The sequence below is a fragment of the Canis lupus genome, chromosome 8, assembly GCF_048164855.1.
Source record: "Canis lupus baileyi chromosome 8, mCanLup2.hap1, whole genome shotgun sequence".
Lineage (NCBI taxonomy): Eukaryota > Metazoa > Chordata > Mammalia > Carnivora > Canidae > Canis > Canis lupus.
This window is the reverse complement of record NC_132845.1, coordinates 28,909,203-28,917,501: the sequence shown is the minus strand read 5'-3', so window position 1 is coordinate 28,917,501 and position 8,299 is coordinate 28,909,203. Positions and strand designations below refer to the sequence as shown.

General features: G+C 38.8%; 1 non-coding gene across 1 annotated transcript; it reads left to right on the top strand.

Annotated features, from left to right (window-relative positions):
• The first annotated feature begins 4,329 nt into the window (after window positions 1-4,329).
• Window positions 4,330-4,450, top strand: LOC140639242 (small nucleolar RNA SNORA31). Its single transcript, XR_012036033.1, has one exon. It is a non-coding gene; the product is annotated as a small nucleolar RNA SNORA31 (small nucleolar RNA).
• The last annotated feature ends 3,849 nt before the right edge of the window (window positions 4,451-8,299 follow it).

Below are 8,299 nucleotides of genomic sequence, written 5' to 3'. Positions count from 1 at the left end.
GGATTTTTGAAGCTGCGATCTTTGACATATAAAATGTTGTATAAGGCCTTTAAATTCTAGGACTGGGTTATTGGGGGGGGGAGGGTTAAAAAAAGTACTTTCCCAGGAGTTGTATTTCTTGATGATTAATGCTTATGAAATATAACAGATACTATAATTTAGAAAAATGCCAGGTGACAAGAATGCAGCTCTTCATAGTTATTTCAAGAATTTTATTTTTATCCCACTATCCCCTCCAACCCCTCCTCACCATCTCCTACTCTACCAAGAAAATAAAACCTTGACATGGAAAGAAGTGAGAAGCCAAAGTGATTCCTTCCTTTATTCAGACCAAATGCTAGTCATATCTCCCTTCTTTCCCACAATTGCAGATCAACACACAAACGCACACAAAGATGCTTTACTCTCTGCTTCAAGCTTTGTGAGGAAAATGGATGAGGACGGGTAAGTGGAAGAAGAGAAGGAAAGACTACGAGGGTAGAGAAATGATTGTGTAACTGGATGTGCTACATCTACTTCAAAGAGGGAGCAACCATCATGTCCAAAGAACGCCCACTTCCTCTTGCTACTTTCCACTGCACTTTTTAAAAATAACTTTTATTTTTAGAGCAGTTTGAGGTTCATAGCAAAATTGAGCAGAAGGTACAGAAAGTTCCCATATACCGCCTCTCCCTCCATATGCAGAACCTCACTCTCATTACTAACATCCCCACTGGAAGGATACATTTGTCACAATTGATGAACTTATATTGTTACATCAATATCACCCAAAGTCTATAGTTTACATTAGGGTTTACTCTTGGTATTGTACGTTCCATAGATTTTAACAGATGCATAATGACATGCATCCACCATTATAGTATCATACAGAACAGTTTCACTGGCCTAAGATTCCTCTGTGCTTTGCCTGTCCACCCCTTCCTCCCTACTTGCCCCTGGCAACCACTGATCTTTTTACAGTCTCCATAATTTTGTTTTTTCCAGAATATCATATAGCTGGAATCATATGGTTTGTAGCTTTTCCAGATTGGCCTATTTCACTTAGAAATATGCAACTTTTATCCTTAACTTTTCATCATTTTTCCACTTCATTTTAATTGAGTACAGACATGTATACTAAACAAATCCTAGGACACAGTTAAAATGAACATAAGTTTCAGAGAATAGATGACATTAGTTTCTCAAGAAAGAACTAGAAAGAAAACAGTAAAGTAGTGTCTTCTTCTGCCTTTAGCCCCATTTTTCCATTTTAGTGATTTCAAACAAAACATCAAAAACAAAGTATGGGAGGCTGAGGGACACAGTGAAAAGAGCCAGAAAGATCTGGCTGTGAATCCCAATTCTCACTCTTGTATACCTATAAAGTTTGGTGGAAGTTTCTTAGCCTCTGTGTAAAAAAAACAAATAAATAAAAAAAATAAAAAAAAAACTGTTTTTAGAACTTCATATAACATCAGAACTGTGTCCAGTACATCATAAGGACTCAAAAAAATTCATAATGCAGATGTGTGGCCGTATACGACGATTAACAAAGAGGCATTCTCTTTCCCTGAACTTGAAACTGAAGAAAGTGAATGTGGGGGATCCCTGGGTGGCTCAGCAGTTTAGTGCCTGCCTTCCTCCCAGGGCGTGGTCCTGGAGTCCTGGGATGGAGTCCCACATCAGGCTCCCTGCATGGAGCCTGCTTCTCCTTCTGGCTGGGTCTCTGTCTCTGTCTCTGTCTCTCTCTCTCTCTCTCTGTCTCTCATGAATAAATAAATAAATAAATAAATTTTTAAAAAAAGTAAACGTGCCTTCTGAACTAGAAAAATGCATACATGATGGTTGTACCAACTGTAGGTTCTAACCAATCTAAATAATTTTGATTTCAAAAGTGAAATCAAAATAATTGTAATTTAGTAAGAACCATTGTGATTGAATTGTATCATGTCTAAAGAAGGACTGAATATTAAACAGAAGAAGAAGAAGAAGAAGAAGAAGAACAGGAAGAAGAAGAACGGGAAGAAGAAGGAGAAGAAGAAGAAGAAGAAGAAGAAGAAGAAGAAGAAGAAGAAGAAGAAGAAGAAGAAGAAGAAGAAGAAGGAGAAGAAATAAACCAGAGGAGGATGGTCAGATGGAAAAAAGAAAAAAAAGATGCCAACATCCCAGAGATTTGTAGGTTCCAGCCTACCCTGGGGAGAGTGACCAGGAATATGGAACATATAAACTCCTCAGGTTACCGTATTGTAGAGCAGGTGTGGTTCATCGGGCATCACCTGACTTGGATGAAATATCCTTTATTATCTTTTATTTCACCTTCCTCTAAGCTGAACAACTTTCTGATTATTCATCTGGCTTCTGGTTGTATTGAAAAAAGTGTCCGGAATAGCAAACGCCACCATCCCACTTTAGAAAACAGTATCTTCCATTGTATATTCATGAATTGTCTCTCTGGGTTAATCTATTACAGTCTCTTTTAGGTTGATTGGCATTACTTCACTTCTGAGCCCAGTGAATGCTGGGACACTGTGACTCAGAGGTGGTTTGAACCACAGTGAAGGGGATCCCTGGGTGGCGCAGCGCTTTGGCGCCTGCCTTTGGCCCAGGGCGCGATCCTGGAGACCCGGGATCGAATCCCACGTCAGGCTCCTGGTGCATGGAGCCTGCTTCTCCCTCTGCCTGTGTCTCTGCCTCTCTCTCTCTCTGTGACTATCATAAATAATAAAATTAAAATTAAAAAAAATATATATATGAACCACAGTGAATTCACCAGCTGATTTGGTCTTTCGGCAGTGATCTGTCTCCTCCTATTGACATCTTGTCTTCCTCTCACTACTCCTATGCCCTACCCTTTTCCTACCCATAATAGGAATCAGTATTGATTAAAAATAATGTTTGATTTCCACTGGAAGATGGAAGAAAATTTCCAACTGAAGAAAGATAGTGCTATTACAGAAAATGAAATAAAGGAAATGACCCTTTAGGTCATAGCAAAAAAAAAAAAAACTCCTCCAAGCTTTCAGTTATTTTGGTGGTGGGAAGGGAACAATTAATTCTCAAAGCAAAAAGTCTCAAATAAAATGTAACCAACTTTAAAATAAGAAGATAAGAGATATGTCACACAGTGAACAATATAGGAAACAATTCCAGTGATCTCAGAGACGTGGGCAATAATTCTCAAAGCAAAATAAAATGTAGACATTTTTTAAATAAGAAAGTAAAAGATATGCCCCCCAAAGAAAGATACAGGGAGCATTATATTCAGAAACGGTAATTAAGAAACAAAAATAAAGACCTTGGTATTAGGCTATTAGGCTTGCCAACTGGAAATTTGCTGAATTTAAGATAAAGGGCCTTGAAAGCTGCAACAAACTGAGTCCATTTTAGCAGACTATTCAAGACAGAGAATCCTCTCTCTCTCAAGTCCTTTGGAAAATAGAATTCAAGTGCAGTACTAATCCAATAAAGAATTTTCAAGAGTCAATATCAGCTACTTAGCATGGTGATAGGCACAAAGCCAGTAATGTTGACTCCACTTCTGTTACTCAGAACTATTGCTTTGCTATTAAACTATGGCCTTAGGGGATATTTAGGCCTTTCCCCCTAAGCATCCCTCGTAATTTATTCCATCTGGAAGATCTGCATCAAGCATAATTTAAAATTTTCAGGCTCTATTCTCTCCTGGTACAGAAGCATAACTCCCATTAGTGCTAATGAAAGCTATCTGTACATCTCAAGCAGTGTACCTCTCATAAGTGTTTAAGATCCAAAATGTTTTATGTCCTGTGAGAGAAGCAGCATTAAAGAGAATCTGGATACAATTTAACAAGGTTAAAATGCAAAGGGTGGATTGTTTTCTAGATGACAGTATTCTTTAAAAAGTCTGTCATGTGGGTCACGTGGCGCACCTGGGTGGTTCAGTGGTTGGGCGTCTGCCTTTGGCTCAGGGTGTGTTTCTGGGGTCTTCGGATCGAATGGAGCCCCGCATCAGGCTCCCTGCAAGGAAGCCTGCTTCTCCCTCTCTCTGCCTACGTCTCTGCCTCTCTCTGTGTGTCTCTCCTGAATAAATAAATAAAATCTTAAAAAAAAAAAAAAAAAGTATGTCATGTTTCTGTCAAAAAAGCCTAGCAGGGTTCCCACATACTCACTGGGGGAAAAAAGAAGAAAAAATAGAAAAGAAAGCATTTCCAACTTTGAACATACACAAAGACTGAGGAATACTACTATTTTTTAAAAAAGGAAGTTTAGAGTTTGGGGTTGCTCTTCTTACCTTTCTTTCTTTCTTTCTCTTTTTTTTTTTTTTTTAAGAGGTGTCGGATATGTGTGTGCCTTAAGAGTATAATACTTTTACTGCATTCACTGATAGACCTTAAACAATTTGCTATGGTTCTTTTGGTTTGCTGTAGGATGCAAAAGGAAAAAAAAAATCTCTGTTTTCGTGGTGGCCCAGACTGAGTAGGGGAATATATTTGTCAGAAAAAAAAAAAAAAAAAGAAGAGGACATGCTTTATCTGCAGAGTACCCCTTTGCCTAGGGTCAGAAGCTCATCAAGTCTTGCACAGGCCCTCTCCTCCTTTAGATACAGCATAGAAATATGTTTTGTAAATTCGTGACTAAGAGCTGTCATTTCCCACCTCCCTCTCACTCTGCTGCTGCTGGATTCTTGTTTTTTCTGGCCTGTGTGTTGCTAGATTCCACAGAATATCCCCGAACCACACACCGAGCAGCCTGCAGCCACTTCCTTCCGCAGGACCAACCGTGGAGCTTCCTCCCGCAGGTTCTCCTGGACAGCTTGGGAGCTTGCTTGGAACCCCAGAACCTCTGAACTGCTGCAAGCAGTCTCAAGCCTCCCCCTCCCCACCCCCCACCCCCCTTAATGAAACCAAGGGGATATTTAATGCTTCCTGAAAACACAGAAATAATCCTGAGGAAGATTAAAGGATTTCATCATATTTTGGAATCAAATGGCTGCTCAAAAAAACTGGGATGATCTCCAAGTTTTGATGTGGGGAAAATTTTGGTTATCACAACATTATCACTGAGGCTGTACACGGCACAAAACATTGATATAAAGCAACATCACTGCTGATTAAACACTATTAGCATATTCAGTTGGAAACACAAATGTAAACACAGATTTCCAATGTTTGCATCATGTACAATTGCAATATTCATCTTTGGGCAGGAATGAATAAATAGAGACTCAGAGAAGAAAAGCTAGTGTGCACACTCAAAGAATGTGTAAATGAATGCTTAAAGAAGCTGAGGAGGTCTTATTTATCTTATTTAAAAAAAAATTGGTTAACTTCTCTTTTTTTTTTTTCTTTACAGCTTGTAGCTATTATGCATTTGTGATCTTGCCAAGTGGAATGTGGCTGGGAGCATATGTTTAATAAAAGTGTGTGCGGGCGCTCGCGCGCACACGCATTAAAGCAATACCATGGTTTCCTCTGAATCTGACAGATGTAAAGCACTTTGGGAATTGAGGCACTCCTCTATTTTAACTCTCCACATTATGTTCAGGCACTTGGAGTCTGAGTATATTAGAGCAAAGGGAACTAAGTAAACCTTATGCACATCAAGAACAGTAAGAGCTGACAGTCTGGAGCAGTTACTGTTGTTTGTCCAGATTTTGAAAGTGTTTCCCCCCCAGTTTTTTATTTAGTGCATTTTCAAGATGCCAGAAACACAATCTATGTTTCGCATAGTTGGTTTCTTCTGCACTGACTTCCACCAAGCTCACAGTCCATTTACAGCCCACCTCTACAACCATCCAGATCGTACTACCTCTATTTTGTCCTTTTACATCCTTCTTTCTTTCCCTCCCACAAATTCCTAATTTGTTGCTCTAAGCCATACCAAATTCTTCATAGGACTAAGAGTGACTGTAAACAAATTATTCAAATATGCATCCATATTCATGAAGAAACATATTGAGAGAATGTTAAAGTTATGTTTATATTGGGCTGAAGTAGTTCTCTATCCAATGCTCTGTAGGCATCAAAGATGCAGCACTTGAAAGTACAAGTCTGAGATTCAAAAACCTGAATTCATATCCAAATTTTGCAACTACCTAATGATATAATTGTATAATTTCTTCATAGTCATTTAACCTTTCTAAGCTTTTTAATTTGTTAAGATGGTATAGTTGCAATACATAAGTGGTTTTCAATTTTTTTTTTGTAGTAAGATCCTTCATCTCATGTAAAAACTTTCCTAGTACCAATATTTAAAAGAACCAAGATTGTAAGGACTCAAGTGGAAGCTGGATGGAGTATGGTGCTCCTTCTCTACAACCTTCTCTCTCACCTCCCATTTCACCTTCCTTGTCACCACCACTTCCTGCAGTACTTCTTCCATGAAACTGAGGAACATTATTGAAAACTGGTGAAACACATCATCTCTATGGACTCATTCAGACTGAAATTATTTCATTCTAAGTATACCTAGAACAAGAGTGGTAGTCAAAATGTTTAACATATGCAGTATGGGTATTGACCAGTCGGAATAAACCCTGGCTGAAACCAACCAGTAACCTCTATCTCTGCCTATCAGGTGAAGATCAGGTGAAGACTTTGAGATTCATACTAAGCATATTTAATCACTAATGAATAACTGAAGTTCACTTACAGGGTGAATATCCAGCAATACTACTTAGAGGGGCCATTGGGAGAACACAATGAAATAATAACTATGAAAGTGCATGGTAGGCTATAACACAGATGAAGGAACAGCATATAGACTCTATGCACCAATCAGTGCTCCTGAAACACGTACATCTCCCAAAATCAAATATTAACTTTCAGATCCAACACAGTCTAAGTCTTTATTTTAAAAACAAAATGAAATGAACAAGCAAACAAAAAAAACAGGGCTCCAGAGTGGCTCAGTGAGTTAGACATCTGTCTTTGGCTCAGGTCATGATCGCAGTGTCCTGGGATTGAGTCCTGCATTGGGCTCCCTGCTCAGCAGGGAGTCTGTCTCCTCTTCTCCCTCTGCCCCTTCCCCTGCTCATGCTCTCTCTCTCTCTCTCTCTCTCAAATAAATAAATAAAATCTTTTTAAAAATAAATTTAAAAAAATAATTTCTCTAAATATAAACTTCGTAGACACAGATGACTAAAAGTTTTACCTAATTAGCATCAATATGTACAGCACTTAACTTTTCCATCTGAAGCACCTGTATTCAGTTAGTTACTGGCATTCAAAACTTCCTTAAGGGACTTTGGAGGGCTGGTAATGTTCCATTTCTGGATTTGGGTGCTGGTGTGTTCAGTTTGCATGACTTTACTGAGCTGTATTTTTATGATATGCACACTTCTCTCTATGTACTTATACTTCAACAAAGTTTAAAAAAAAAAAAAAACTCCCCAGGATAATAAGACAGGCAATTTATTTAGAGCTAATATGTGTGTTGGTTTCTATTGATGAGTAACAAAATTACTATAAATTTAGCAGCTTAAAACAACACACATTTACTACCACACAGCTTTCATGTGCCAGGAGTCCAGCATCACTGGGTCCTTTCATCAGGGTCTCACAAGGTTGCAATCAAGGTATGGGCTGGGCCACATCTTCATCTGGAGGCTTGAGTGAGGAAGAATTTACTTTGAGGCTCTCTCAGGTTGTTGGCAAAATTCATTTTCTGGTGCTTGTAGGACTGAAGGTCCATTTCTTATTGGTTATTGGCTGAGAGTCCCCCTCTAGTTCCAGAAGCCACTTGCAGTTCCCTGCCATGTGACCTTCTCCATAGGCAATCCACAACATGGCAGTTGTTTCCTCAAAGCCAACAGACTCTGCTGAAATAGACTTATATATAATGAAATATGATCATGGGAAGTATCAACTCTATCACTTCTGTCCATATTCTATTGGTTTGAAGCAGGTCACAGGTGCCACCTACACCCAAGAGGAGGGCCTCTCTGGGGGCTTGCATCAGGGTATGTCCAACCCAATATCTAAAAGTGCTTACTTACTACTTATGCTTACTTTTACCCAGAACAAAAGTATAGTTGTCTTGAAAGGAACCTCAAGTCTCCAAAGCACAGGCAAAGTTTTGAGCAGTTTATGTCATCTGTATTTTGGAACTGCCTAGAACTTTATATGATAGCCTTATCAGCTTCATAATCAAGAATTCAGTTTCATTGAGGATCACTCTCTTGCCTACATGATACATAGTGTGATAAGAAAGAGTCAGATATTGGATATAAAGTCTTGATCTGAGAATTATTGTCCAAGATGGAGATATGGATTTAGGAGTAACTGAGAAAAAAGAGAAGTGTGACATCTAAGGGTCCTTAAGCCATACTGGAGTTACATTT